Raw genomic sequence first — 13,204 nt, forward strand, 5'->3', positions numbered from 1 at the left:
AATGTCAGATTCCCAAGCATTTTATTTAACTGCAAAGAGGATTCCTTGCTCGAAATTTTGTCTGGTATTTTGTTGGTTTGTCTTCTTGTTTTTCCTTCCTCTTTATCCCCCCAAGGCCCTTTTTTTTTCTTTCTTTTTTTTTCCCTTACTTGCTCCCTCCATCCCTTTTTTTTTTCCTTTCTCTTCCTTTAAACTTTTTTTATATTAGGTTCTGCAGGGAGCACTTCACATTTGCTGTATTTCCTCATCCTCCATTTCCTCTTTTCTGTGTGTACTGATTTTGGCCACCAATATTATCCCCTTTCCTCTACATCTTTCTATCCTCCATCATTTATTGTTTCTCTTACATTACACCTCTCTTTGTTTGGCCCCCTATTTTTCTGACTTTTTATTTCTAATACCTTTGTTCTGGTTTGTCTTATATTGACTCTTTATGTTATTGTCCTTTCTTTTCTCTTTCCCTCTCTCCTGAACACACTAGCCTTTTATTTCACACTATATTCCTCCCCATATTCAATTTACTGTCTCATTATAGGTACTCTACTTTTCTTACTGTTATAACTCTACAGAGCTTACAGGAGTCTAATATGCTTTCTCCTAGATCTCACATGATTCCTCTGGTAATATTTACTATAAATACTAGGTGGTGGTTTCTTAAAGGAGACAAGAGTAGGACTAAGATGGCCTACCGATACTTACTGTATATAGAAGTTTTAATTAGCTTTACTGTAAAAGTGTGGAAATGTATAGAGTGGATAGTAACACATAGCTAGTAACAGCCAGTTCATAAATGGGGATGTGGCTGAAAACGGTAGTCTACTATAGGTAAAGCGGCAGAGACATTCAGCCTGGCTGTGTTGCGAGCAACTAGATGAGCACTCTCTCTAGTCCACACGCTTTTGGGCACACCCAAAAGATGGCGCACCAGCACTGAGCCAAATGTCTCCAGTCCTGCCTCACCCTCCTCCCGTGAGCCCTCCACCTATCAGCTATGCCCCGTAAGCCAAACCACTATATAAACGATGCAACTTCCTCAATAAAGCAGATGTGCATCACGAACCCGTCTCCGGAGTGAGTCTGTCTCCGTCATCCTTACCCCAACAAGCCCCTCGTTCAACAAGTGGCGCCTGAACAGGGACTCGTTGCAGCCAATGCTCCTGCTGTCTATGACTTGGGTAAGTGATCCTTGCCATGGGTAACCTCCCCTCCTCCCCTCGGACTCCGCAGGCTCGAGCCCTGCACACTCTCTTGGCAAATAGGCATATTAAAATATCAGAAAAAGAACTTAACCAGTTCTGGGATATGATAGTCCACTTCAATCCCTGGCTCTCGACTGCGTCTCTATGGGACCCTCAGACCTGGGCTAAACTGTTAAAGCACGAGCACTCTGCAGAGGGTCATGAAAACAAAAGATTCCCTCTCAGCCTTATCCCTGTGCTCCTAGCCATTCATGCTTGCCTTACGGGGGCTCCGGAAGACGAACCAGCCCCTATCTCTGATATAATGCCTGCAGACTGCTCCCCAGCAGCGCCGCCTTAGACCTTAACCCCCACACAGTTGTGGGGCTCGACTACACCGCCCTATACTAATGCCCTATACTCTCCTCTATTGGAATTTGTGGGGGCCATCAGCTCAGACACCAATGCTACTGGCCCCCCAGCACCACCTGACGCTAAGAAGAGGCAGAGCCACCCAATAAGAGACTCACTACCATCCCTGTCTACATATAATAATAGGAGTTAAAAATGCTGTCTGACCTAAAGTAAGGGGGAAATGGAAAGGACAAATGAATTTATATGGCAATGAGTCTCTAAAAAAGAGTCTGGAGGTTGTCAGAAGGATTGCCCTTATGCACACCTGAGCAGAGTCTCAGAGACAGATAAAGTAGATACAACCCCAGGTATTGGTTCTTTTGAGGGCTAAAGAGACCCACAGGTTCTATGGTCATGGCAGATGGAGTTCACTGCCATGTCCGTTGGCCCTTCTTTGGAGCTGGTGTTTCTGCGTGATGGAGCTGGACTCTTTTCACAAGCCTTTCATGCTACTTTACTGGAACTGTAGTTGGTGCTGGGGTTTAAGATATGTCTAGGGGATTTGAATCTCTGGACTGACAATATGATAGCCAGGCCCTGAGCCTCAACAGACTTCAGCTCCTACACTCTGGTTTATTGGACTTACCCCACTCAGCTAACATGGAGTTGAAGAAGGTCAGCCACCACACCATGGAGCCTAGAGTGCCTACAACTGAAAGCAGGAGGACTGTAGCCAGTATTCATGTGGAATCTAAGGTCCCTCTTGACATAGATGTGGAATGGACACAACCAAGCCTAGGTCCACAGAAAGGAGGAATATAGTAAGGATTAGAGTGGACTTAATGATATTCTATTCATGAACTACTGTGGTTAATAATTAAGAAAATGTGGCATTGGTGTGGAGAAAGTGGCCATGGTGGCTGCTGGGTGTGAGGAATGGGAGGAAGAGATGAGATGTGGAGGCATTTTCGGGACTTGGAGTTGTCCTGAGTGGTGCTGCAGGGACAATTGCTGGACATTGTATGTCCTCCCATGGCCCACTAGATGGAACGTGGGAGAGTGTGGGCTATGGTGTGGTCTACAGGCCATGGGGTGCAGCGATGCCCAGAGATGTACTCACCAGATGCAATGGATGTGTCATGATGATGGGGGAGAGTGTTACTGTGCGGGGAGTGGTGGGGTGGGGGCACTGGGGGTGAATGGGGACCTCATATTTTTTGAATGGAATACTTTTTAAAAAATGAATAAATAAAATAAAATAAAATAAAATAAAAAAAGAGACTCACTACCGAGGAACTTTCTGCTATGGGAGTCCCCACGCCAAAGGAACTCTCTGCGGCAAAACTCCCCATGTCAGCACTTCCCACTTCGCAACTTCCCCCTCCACAGAACCCAGCTTCCCAGGAAGCCTGGGCTATGGGCACTCCCTGTGAAACCTCAGACTCTCCTACCAGCAGTCCATGGTTAACTAACTTCTCCCAGCTTTGCCAGCAACGAGATGCCCATTCTAACACAGGAGCAGAATCATGACCCCACTTCTATCCTGTTATTGTAAACCCCACTGCTGCCCGCCCAGCACAACGGTATCCCCATAAACAAAAAACAATCACCACTTTACGCCGTGTCATGCAAGAGGATGGCCTTAACAGTCCATGTGCACAAATGTTATTAGAAAACCTCAATGTAGACCTTAATTGTGCCACTGACGGGAAAAACCTAGCATGCGCTCTATTACCCACTGGGGATTATATCCAATGGAAAGCACTCTATTATGATGAGGCTGAAATACTGGGAGAAAGAAATGTGGCTGCTGGAGTTAATATTCCCACAGAATCCCTACAAGGAGAGGGCCAATATGCATCTCCTACTGTCCAGGCGACAGGGTCCTCCAATATTTTGGTCAATGCCGTTTATGCACTATGAGAGCATTCAAAGAAATAAATCCAAAAGGTAAACCCCTTCAAATGTCTAACCTTGTACAAGGCACTAATGAAGGCTTTGTTAACTTTTTTGGCCGAGTTAAGGAAGCGGTAGAGAGAAAAGTCACCCATGCCACAGCAGCGGACATGCTAGTAAAGGACCTTTAATGGGAGGGGGCCAAGGGCGAATGCCATAGAGCGATCGCTCCGTTGTGCAAGGGCACACCGGAAGACTGGGTGCTAGCTTGTCGTGACGTCGGCTCGCTATCCACAAGCATGTTGGTGGCCACCCTAGCCCAGCATCTCAAGGTATCCCCCAAATCAAACTCAGGCAATTGTTTCCATTGTCACTCTACTAGACATTTTGTGAGAGAATGCCCGCAAAAACAGTCACAAAAATCCTTTCCTGGCAAGCCAAATCCAATCTGTCCTAGGTGCCACAAGGGGCTCCACTGGAAACGCGACTGTAGGTCTCACACCAACGCCTGTGGAGAAACCCTACTGCCTTTAAATGAGAAGCGGGGCACCTCTCAGCCCCACCAGTAAGGGAGGAAACTCCATTAAATCCAGGCATTTATTGGACGGTCCCCATCACCCAAAACAAAGCGTGGTTAACCCTAGATATCAATGGAAAATCCATAGTAGGGCAGCTTGATACAGGGGCAGATATCTCCGTCCTAAGTAGTAAAGAGCTAGACCCAGAATGGCCCCTACAGATCGGGCCCATTATTCAGGGAGTGGATGGCTTAAAAACTTCCCGCCAAGTTTCAAAACCCTTAACTTGGGCAGACCCAGATGGTACTGCAGGACAATTCCAACCCTTGGTGTTGACACAACTCCCTAATACCCTATGGGGCAGAGACAAAATGCCTCAGCTCGGAACCGTCCTAACAACTGACCAGTTCCCCCAATCCGAAAGGCCACTGCTCCACCACTAATGACAATCATGAAACCCCTACCAGTCACCCTAAAATGGGATACTAAACAACCCATCTGGGTGGACCAGTGGCCCTGCCTCGTGAAAAACTCACTCAACTCAAAATCCTTGTCCAACAACAGCTAGACCTCGGGCACCTAGAGCCCACTACCAGCCCCCTTAATACCCCTGTATTTGTTATACAAAAGAAAGCAACAGGCAAATGGCGCTTCCTTCATGACCCACGGGCCACCAACTCTCATATGGAAAAGATAGGCTCACCACAACCAGGTGTCCCTCATCCCTCAGCTATACACGAAAATAGTTATATTTTTATAATAGGCATAAAAGATTGTTTCTTTTCCATCCCATTGCATAAACAAGACCGCCCATATTTCGCCTTCATAGTTCCGGCAATTAACCATGCTCTGCCAGCTGAGCGGTACCAATGGAAAGGCCTCCCCCAAGGCATGAAAAAACAGTCCCACAATATGTCAAAATTTCGTAGGCAATGCCACGTTACCACTGCAAACTTACTGCCAAATCATCCACTACATAGATGGTATTCTCACAGCACACCCTGATCAGGATCATCTAACAAACTGTTTTAAGGTGTTACTCCATAATCTAAAACAGTTGGGACTGCAAATCACCCTGAAAAGGTGCAAACTAAATCGCCCTTCAGCTTTCTAGGATGTCGTATCAATACGGGCATCAAGCCCTTGTCCCCATCTCTAACAATAACACAAAACTGCACATTAAGTGAACTGCAGAAAATCTGCAGGGACATAAACTGGATCAGACCACATCTATCCCTATCATCGCATAAATTAGCCCCCCCCTTTTCCCTTTTAGGGGGAGACCCCAATCCCACGAGTCGTCGTGTCTTCACTTCTGAAGCTGAAGACGTCATAAAATATATCAATTCCCAAATGCAAAACACAGAACTGGCCAAATTTAATCCTCATAAACCTCTCCTTGCCATAGCATTAGCAACCCAAGGAACGCCCACTGGAGTTCTATGTCAAAATGAGCCCCTATACTGGGTGCACCTCTCCTTTAACAGTCTCAGCAAAATCACACCCCAATTAACGCACAACAGCCTTTTACCTACTGGGGAGAAAATTACGATACACAGCAAAAAGCATCTACGGCCAGGAGCCAGACAAATTGATCTTGCGTCTTACAGGAGAGCATATCACCCACTTCCTCCAAACCAACCTCGAAATACAAACACTTGTAGCAGGATTTCCTTGGCAAATAGATCATCATTGGCCCGCTCACAAACTTCTCTCCACCCTCGAGCAATTGCCGTACAGTTTCCATGAGAACGCTTACCCACCATCCAAGCCACTCCCAAATGAAACCCCTGTCTTTACAGACGCCAATAAGTCATTCCATGTAGTACTCCTAAAACAACAAAAACAAATGGATCGGATTACAAAATGCCCCATGACGGCTCAGAACAGTTCGGAGAACTATATGCACTCTTCCTTGTGCTAAATCATTGTCAGAATATCCCTATAAATATCTTCTCCAGCAGTGCATATGCGGCACAAACCCTACATAGCCTTCCACATGCAGTCTTCCGCTTAAGAAAAACCCAACTAGATGACCTGTTAACCCAAACTAAGGCTATCCTTGAAAATAGAGCACAGCCATGGTACATACAACATATTAGAGTACATACTGGTTTGCCTGGCCCTCTAGCACGAGGGAACCAGCAAGCCGACGAATCCATTAATACTCACTGCACCTGCTATTGATCAAGCACCCACTTTACACGCCAAATTCCATATGTCTGCACATGCCCTCAAGCGGCTGTTTCATTCGCTCTCTCACCAACAATGCAAACATCTAACTCGCGCCTGCGCGCAGTGTGTCCCCTGTTACCACTAGGACCACTTCAACCACAAGGAGTCAACCCAAGGGGGTTACATCATAACAGCTTATGGCAAATGGACGTCACCCACGTCTCCTCTTTTGGGACACTGAAATATGTCCATGTAATTATTGACACATATTCTGGATTTGTGTTTGCCACCGCTCTCTCTCGTGAGCGTACCCGTCATGCTACTTCTGTCTTGTTGCAGGCCATTCTACAAACGGGGGTGCCATGGGCCTTAAAAACAGACAACAGACCCTGTTAGACCTCCCAATCCTTCCAATCCTTCTGTTCTGAATGGCGGGTCAAACACTCTACAGGCATCCCACACAACCCACAGGGTCAAGCCATCGTTGAACACGCCCATGCCACCCTGAAACAACATATAATAAAACAAAAGGGGGAGGACCCTAGGGATATACTCAAAAACATCATAACAAAAGCCCTAATTACATTAAATTACTTTTCTTTCAATTCTGAAGGTCTATCTCCCGCCAACAAGCACTGGGGAGGACTCCACTCTATACCCACACCAGTGCCCTTGGTGCGCTGGAAAGACCCCCTGACGCAACAATGGAATGGGCCCCATCCCCTGCTAGTACAGGGATGAGGGTCTGCTTGTGTCCTTCCAGAAAACGCAGACCAGCCCATCTGGGTCCCCAGCATATTGATACAGCTCGCCCTGCCCACCGAAAAACGAGATGGCCGATCCTCCGCCGCCGAAGATGACCCCCCAGACAGTCACTCAACTCGCAGGCGACATAAATAACCTGTCCCTGGAAGAAAGGCGAGAAGAAGGCGGCCCTGTGAGACGACGCCATCAACACCGTACTCCTGCCCATCCCACGTGTCGCATCACATGGGGAAACATAAAATCATTATGCACAGAAGTCCAACGTATGGCACCTACCCCTGCAACACCCGAAACCCTCTTCCTCCTCATTTGCTTGATCTTCACAGCAAACTCCACTCGCGGACAGCTGCTCTGCACCGCAGTACGACATTCGCCTCTTCTTATGCCCGTGGACACAGACGCTCCACAGTTCCTCAGCCTTACCCAACTATTAACATCCCAAATCTTATAGATTAACAACACCCGAGCCTCTGGAGTAGACACCTCTTTACTAGCTGCAATGCTAGAGCACGTACAGTCCCTCCTATCACCTCCCAACCTTCTGCTATGGCTTATAATAGGAATCTTAATTGTTGTCATATGTATTGTCTATTGATGTATCAACAAAAGCCTTCAAGCTTTATCCCAAAAAACTGAAGAAAGGAAATTAGTATAGTAGGCTCTAGTTAATAACAGAGGGGGAGATGTAGGTAGAGAGGCAGAGACATTCAGCCTAGCTGTGTTGCGAGCAACTAGAGGAGCACTCTCTCTAGTCCACACGCTTTTGGGCACACCCAAAAGATGGTGCACCGGCACTGAGCCAAATGTCTCCAGCCCCACCTCGCCCTCCTCCCGTGAGCCCTCCATCTGTCAGCTATGCCCCATAAGCCAAACTGCTATATAAACGCTGCAACTTCCTCAATAAAGCAGACATGCATCATGAACCCGTCTCCGGAGTGAGTCTGTCTCCGTCATCCTTACCCCAATGAGCCCCTCGTTCAACAGTCTACACTTGTAAATGCCTAAAGAATAACCTAGGAACTGAATTGCGCAGAAAACCAAGAGGTGGATGAGAATTGTGGTTGACGGTACAGATTCAAGTATCCTTTGTCAGAAGGAGCAAATGCACATCACTATTTGATCATATACAATATGGTGGGAGAGGAAAACATGGGAAAAGCACAACTGGAGCGGCAGATGGATTGATTAGTTAATGATAATGTAGTATTCCTGCATTTACGCCAAAGATGTACTGTGTAGGTAATGGTGCAGTATGGAAAATATGTGCCATATGTACACTATGGATATGGTAACAACTGGATGATATCATCATATAATCTGTAACAATATTCCACCACAGTGTGGTATGCTGATAGAGGGATTTGTTTGGGAATTCTGCACATGTGCACAATTATTTTCTAAATTTACAACTTCTGTCATAAAAATACATTAAAAAATAGTAATAGGGTGGGTTGGGGAAAAACCTACCAAATATAAGAAAAGGATAATTAGTAGTAAAATTTCCTCGATATTCTTTCATAATCTATAAAAAATGTCTCACGATAATGAAAGGTATTGATGGAGGGCCGATATATGGGATCCCATACATATGTCATGCATGTTTGCTTTATAGGTTCACAGTTTTTATTATACACTTATTATGTATGTTTATACATAAATGAGATAAAGATAACAAAATAAGGTTGGTTGGGGAAAAAATGCTTTGGTTAGTAGAAATATTTTGATGTTGCCCTTTAACCATTACTGAAAAATGTTTAACAAGAAAGCAAGGTATTGGTGGTAGGGTGAGGTATAAGAGTCCTGTATGATGTTATATATGTTTCCTTTGTAAGCTCAAAATTATTAATATAAACTTATTGTTTACATATGTTTCTGTATGAGTGATACACTTCAATAAATTTTTTAAAAATTAAGGAAAAAAACCACCATTTCCATTAATTCCAACACCTACTCTCCAGTTCACTGGCCATATAGGATTGAAGCCACCCCTCAGTTAGAGGTCGACTGGTCATCACCCATCCCAGAATCTTCAGGATTGGGGAATAAAATATGGAATTGAGGGGACTTACTGGTATTCTACTACAGACATACTGGTATTCAAGCAATGGAAGAAATTTTATCATTGATGTGGAAACACTGGCCACTAGAGGAGCAGAAGGCAGGGAGAGGGAAAAGGAGGTGTAAAATATGGGGTCATTGTTGGGACATGAAATAGTCCTGAATCACATTGCAACGACACATATAGGACATTAATTCCCTGCCATAACCTACAGAATTGAGTGGCAGAGAGTGTAAACTAAATGTAAACGGTAAACCATGCTTAGTGGCAATGCTCCAAATGTGTTCATCAACTGCAGTGAATTTACCATACTAATGAAAGAAGTTGTTAAATGTGGAGAAGGGTGGGGGGTGTGGAGAGTGGGGCATTTGGGTTCCCCTTACGTTTCTGTATAAAATTTTGTGTAATCTATTTATCTTCTAACAAAATAAAAAATATATTAAAAAAAAAAACTATTCTATTCACTACAGCACCTAAAAGAGAAAAAAATACCTGAGAATAAATTTAAACTAAGAGATGAATGATCTGTACAATGAAAACTACAAAACACTACTGAAAAAAATTAAAGAGGACCTAATAAATGGCAAGATATTACCTAAAACGATCTACGTATTAAATGCAATACTTCTCAAAATCTCTACAGTCTTTTTTTTTGGAGAAATGGAAACAGTTGATCCTCAAATTCATATGGAATAGCAAGAGGCTCCAACTAGCAAAATCAATCTTTCAGAAGTCTCACAACTATATAACAAGCACATGCAACCAGGATATCATGCCATATCATACATGACATATAAAGAACTAGAAAAATCTGGTCTGTTCTCCAGGGGAAAAAAAACAATCAGCAGATACAGCCCCAAAGGAACCACAGAAAGAATGATGAAACAAAGCAGTTATTAAGTCTCTGCTCAATGAGAAAGGTAAATACTCTTCTTGGAGTGAAAGAAAAAATAGTTCAAAACAAAGAAACGAACAACAAAAAGATGTAAAAGGGAAACTTTAGAGCTAGATATAAAACATCTAAGGAGTTCCGAGAGTCAGTTCATGCTACAGGACAGTTAGTAATCACACTGAGCTATCTACTAAAGCACCTGTTTGGGGGCTCCAGGAGACCAGAAGAGCATCCTGCAACATCTCTGAAAGCATGAAAGGAGGACACTGCCCATCTGCAGAGAAGATTTATAAGTAGAACACTCCGCACCCTAGAGGCTGGCGCCCATCTTCCAGAGGCAGCATAAGACATCTCGGAGCTATTCCTCAGCTGCAATCAGAAGTTCCACTTCCCAAAAAAGGCAGAGGAAGAGAAGACTGGGCACCAGCTTCAGATACTGATTAGTAAAGTAAATTAGGCAGTCTGAAGTATAATGTTTAGAATGGCTAAAATTTGAACCTATCCAAGTCAGAAAGAGGCTGTGTTGTAGGCAGCACATCTCAGCCTAGCAAAATGGCTCAGTTTGTACCGAGATGGCCCCCAGCGCTAGCTGGCTCGCCCATCTGAAAGCTGCTTCTTCCCCCAGCAACAAGAGCGAGCAACCTATACACTCCGTCCCCTTTGCCCAGCCAATCAGCGCATGCCACACTCCCCTCAACCCCCACCCTAGCCCTTATAAGCTATTGCACTTCCCTAATAAATCAGACCTGTGCCACCAGCCTGCCTCTCCAGAGCGGTTACTGTGTGTTATTGTGCTCTGTTCCTCCTTACCTCGGGAGTGGCACCTCGGGAGGCCCCCAGGCCGCTCCTCAGTGCACACTGGCGGCAACAAGGCTGGTAATCACTATTTTAACTCTGCCCCTGGCACAAGGAGAAAATTCCAGTGATGTAAGGACAGCCTTCTTTCCATCCTTAGCAGATTGTAGCTCTAGGCTAAGCCCCAGCCCCACCTCCAGCAGGGAGGAGGCTGTGGGGCCCTTCACCAGCCTCTCCAGGAAAATAATGACAATGCCTCAGAGGACTACAATCATTCTACTCTGACTGCTTCAGGGGCTATTCTGGAATTGGAAGCTCCCTTTCCAAAAAACAGAGAAGGAAGGGATGGTTGGCCATCAACTGCAGCTAGTGATTAGTAAATATGGCTGGCTGAAATAGAACCCTAAGAACAGGTAAAGTTTGAACCTGTCCAAGTAAGAAAGAGGCCAGTGGACACCATTTTGACTTTGCCCCCAGCATGAGGGGAAGCTGGGCTGGCTGAAAATCATAGTGATCGTAGGGACTGGCTTCTTGTACCGAGATCAGCCTGCAGCCCTAGCCTAGGCATCAGCCCCACCTCTACCAGGGAGGAAGCTGGCGGGCCCTGCACCAGCCTCTCTGGAGAACTGCGGGAACATTCGGCTGGCAGACTGAATACTGGGAAGACTACCAGGGCAACTATGGTCATTTTGCACATGCACAGCATAGCATGTTGCCCACACCTGCAGCTCTATCCCTGCCAACGCAGGGGAGGGGACTTTAAGCTTCCTCAGTCTCTCTAGGTGACTACAGTCTAGGTCTGCGCACCCTGGATCATTCCACACAGCTGTGGCACTATCCATACCCTGCAAAGGAGAAAGAAGGGAGGAGAATCATCAGTCCTTGGGAAACAAGGGCAGCTTGAGTCTCCACTGCGTTCAACACCAGTTATACCCTTGGCTCCCACTACACAACTGGCAAGGGAGAAAGGGCAAAAAAACCCTAAACTAAGGAGAGAAACTGCACCCAGAATAAATACATCTAGTAAGCCAGATGGCAAGATACCAACAAAAACTGCAATCCATACAAAGAAACAGGAAGATATCACCCAGGTAAAGGAACAAGGTAAGCCTTCTGATGACATAAAGGAGTTGAGACAACTAATCATAGATGTTCAAACAAATCACCTTAACAAATTCAACGAGATGACTAAAGAGATTAGGTATATTAAGACAACACTGATGCTCCTCGCCTGCGATACTTGAACCCCCTTATGGTACAAAACTACTTCAAAAATGAAGCCTAATATATCCATTGCCTTGCCAACGGGCCCTACTTTGGAATTTGTGTTCCTGAGTCTAATGGATTGGGACTCAGATGTGACCTTTCTACACATGCCTCTTATGTCACTTTTACTGAACCTGTGGTTGGTTGGGGTTGGTATATACCAAGGAACTTAAATCTCTGGACTGGGGATGTGCCTGAGCCTCAGCAGAGCTGCAAATCCTACTCTCCGGTTTGTTGAACTTACTACACAGGTCAGCTAGGAGGTAAAGATGGTCAACCACCATGCCAGGGAGCTGAGAGTGCCTATAACTCCAAGCAGGAGAATCACATCCATCAACCATGTGGGCTCTAACCTCCTTCTCGATACAGAGGTGGAGTGGACATCACCAAACCAGGGTCCACAGCATGGAGGAATAAAATACAGATTACAGTGAATTTACAGGTATTCTACTATAGAACTACTGTGACTACTAATGGTCGAAACTGGAGCATTGATCTGGAGAAAGTGGCCACGGTAGTTGCTGAGGGTAGGAAGAGGGAAGAGCAGATGAGATGTGGGGACATTTTCAGGACTTGGAATTATCCTAAATGATATTGCAGGGACAGATGCTGGACATTATATATCTTACCATAACCCACTGAATGGCCTGGGGAGAGTGTTAACTACAATGTAAACCATTATCTATGTGGTGCAGCAGTCCTCCAAAATGTATTCACCAAAAGCAATGAATGTGCGACAGTCGATATATGTGGGAACCTCTTACATTTTTTAATGTAACATTTTTTGTGATCTATGTATCTTTTAAAAAGAGAAGACAACTTAATAAAAAATTAAAAAAAGATGGCACTGGAAGAGCACAAATTTCAAAGTACATACAGAAAAACTGGAGATCTTATGGGAATTAAAGGTGCAATAAATGAAATTTTAAAAATACTGGACTCATATAACAGATTTGAGGCAGAAAAAAGGACTGGTGAGCTGGAAGAAATAGCTTCTGAAAGCAAAAGTAAAAAAGAACAGTGGAAGAAAGAATGGAAAAAATTGAACAAGGTCTCAGGGAACTAAATGATAACAAAAGATGTGCAAACATATGTGTAACAGGTGTCCAAGAAGGAGAAAAGGGGAAAGGGTAATAGGAATGTTTTAAGAAATAACGGTAGAAAATTTCACAACCCTATTAAAGGACATAGATACACATATCTAAGAAGCACAACGCACTCTCTTATGTATAATTTCAAAGAGTACAACCCCAAGACATATTAATTATAATGTCAAATACCAAAGACAGAGAATTCTGAGCAAGAG

At 44.7% G+C, this 13,204-nt stretch overlaps 1 long non-coding RNA gene across 1 annotated transcript in view; it reads right to left on the reverse strand.

Annotated features, from left to right (window-relative positions):
* The window catches only part of LOC131276913 (uncharacterized), a 92,854-nt gene that overhangs the window by 62,154 nt on the left and 17,496 nt on the right, over window positions 1-13,204 (reverse strand). The window lies entirely within an intron of this gene.

This window comes from Dasypus novemcinctus, chromosome 30 (genome assembly GCF_030445035.2).
Source record: "Dasypus novemcinctus isolate mDasNov1 chromosome 30, mDasNov1.1.hap2, whole genome shotgun sequence".
NCBI classification, from domain to species: domain Eukaryota; kingdom Metazoa; phylum Chordata; class Mammalia; order Cingulata; family Dasypodidae; genus Dasypus; species Dasypus novemcinctus.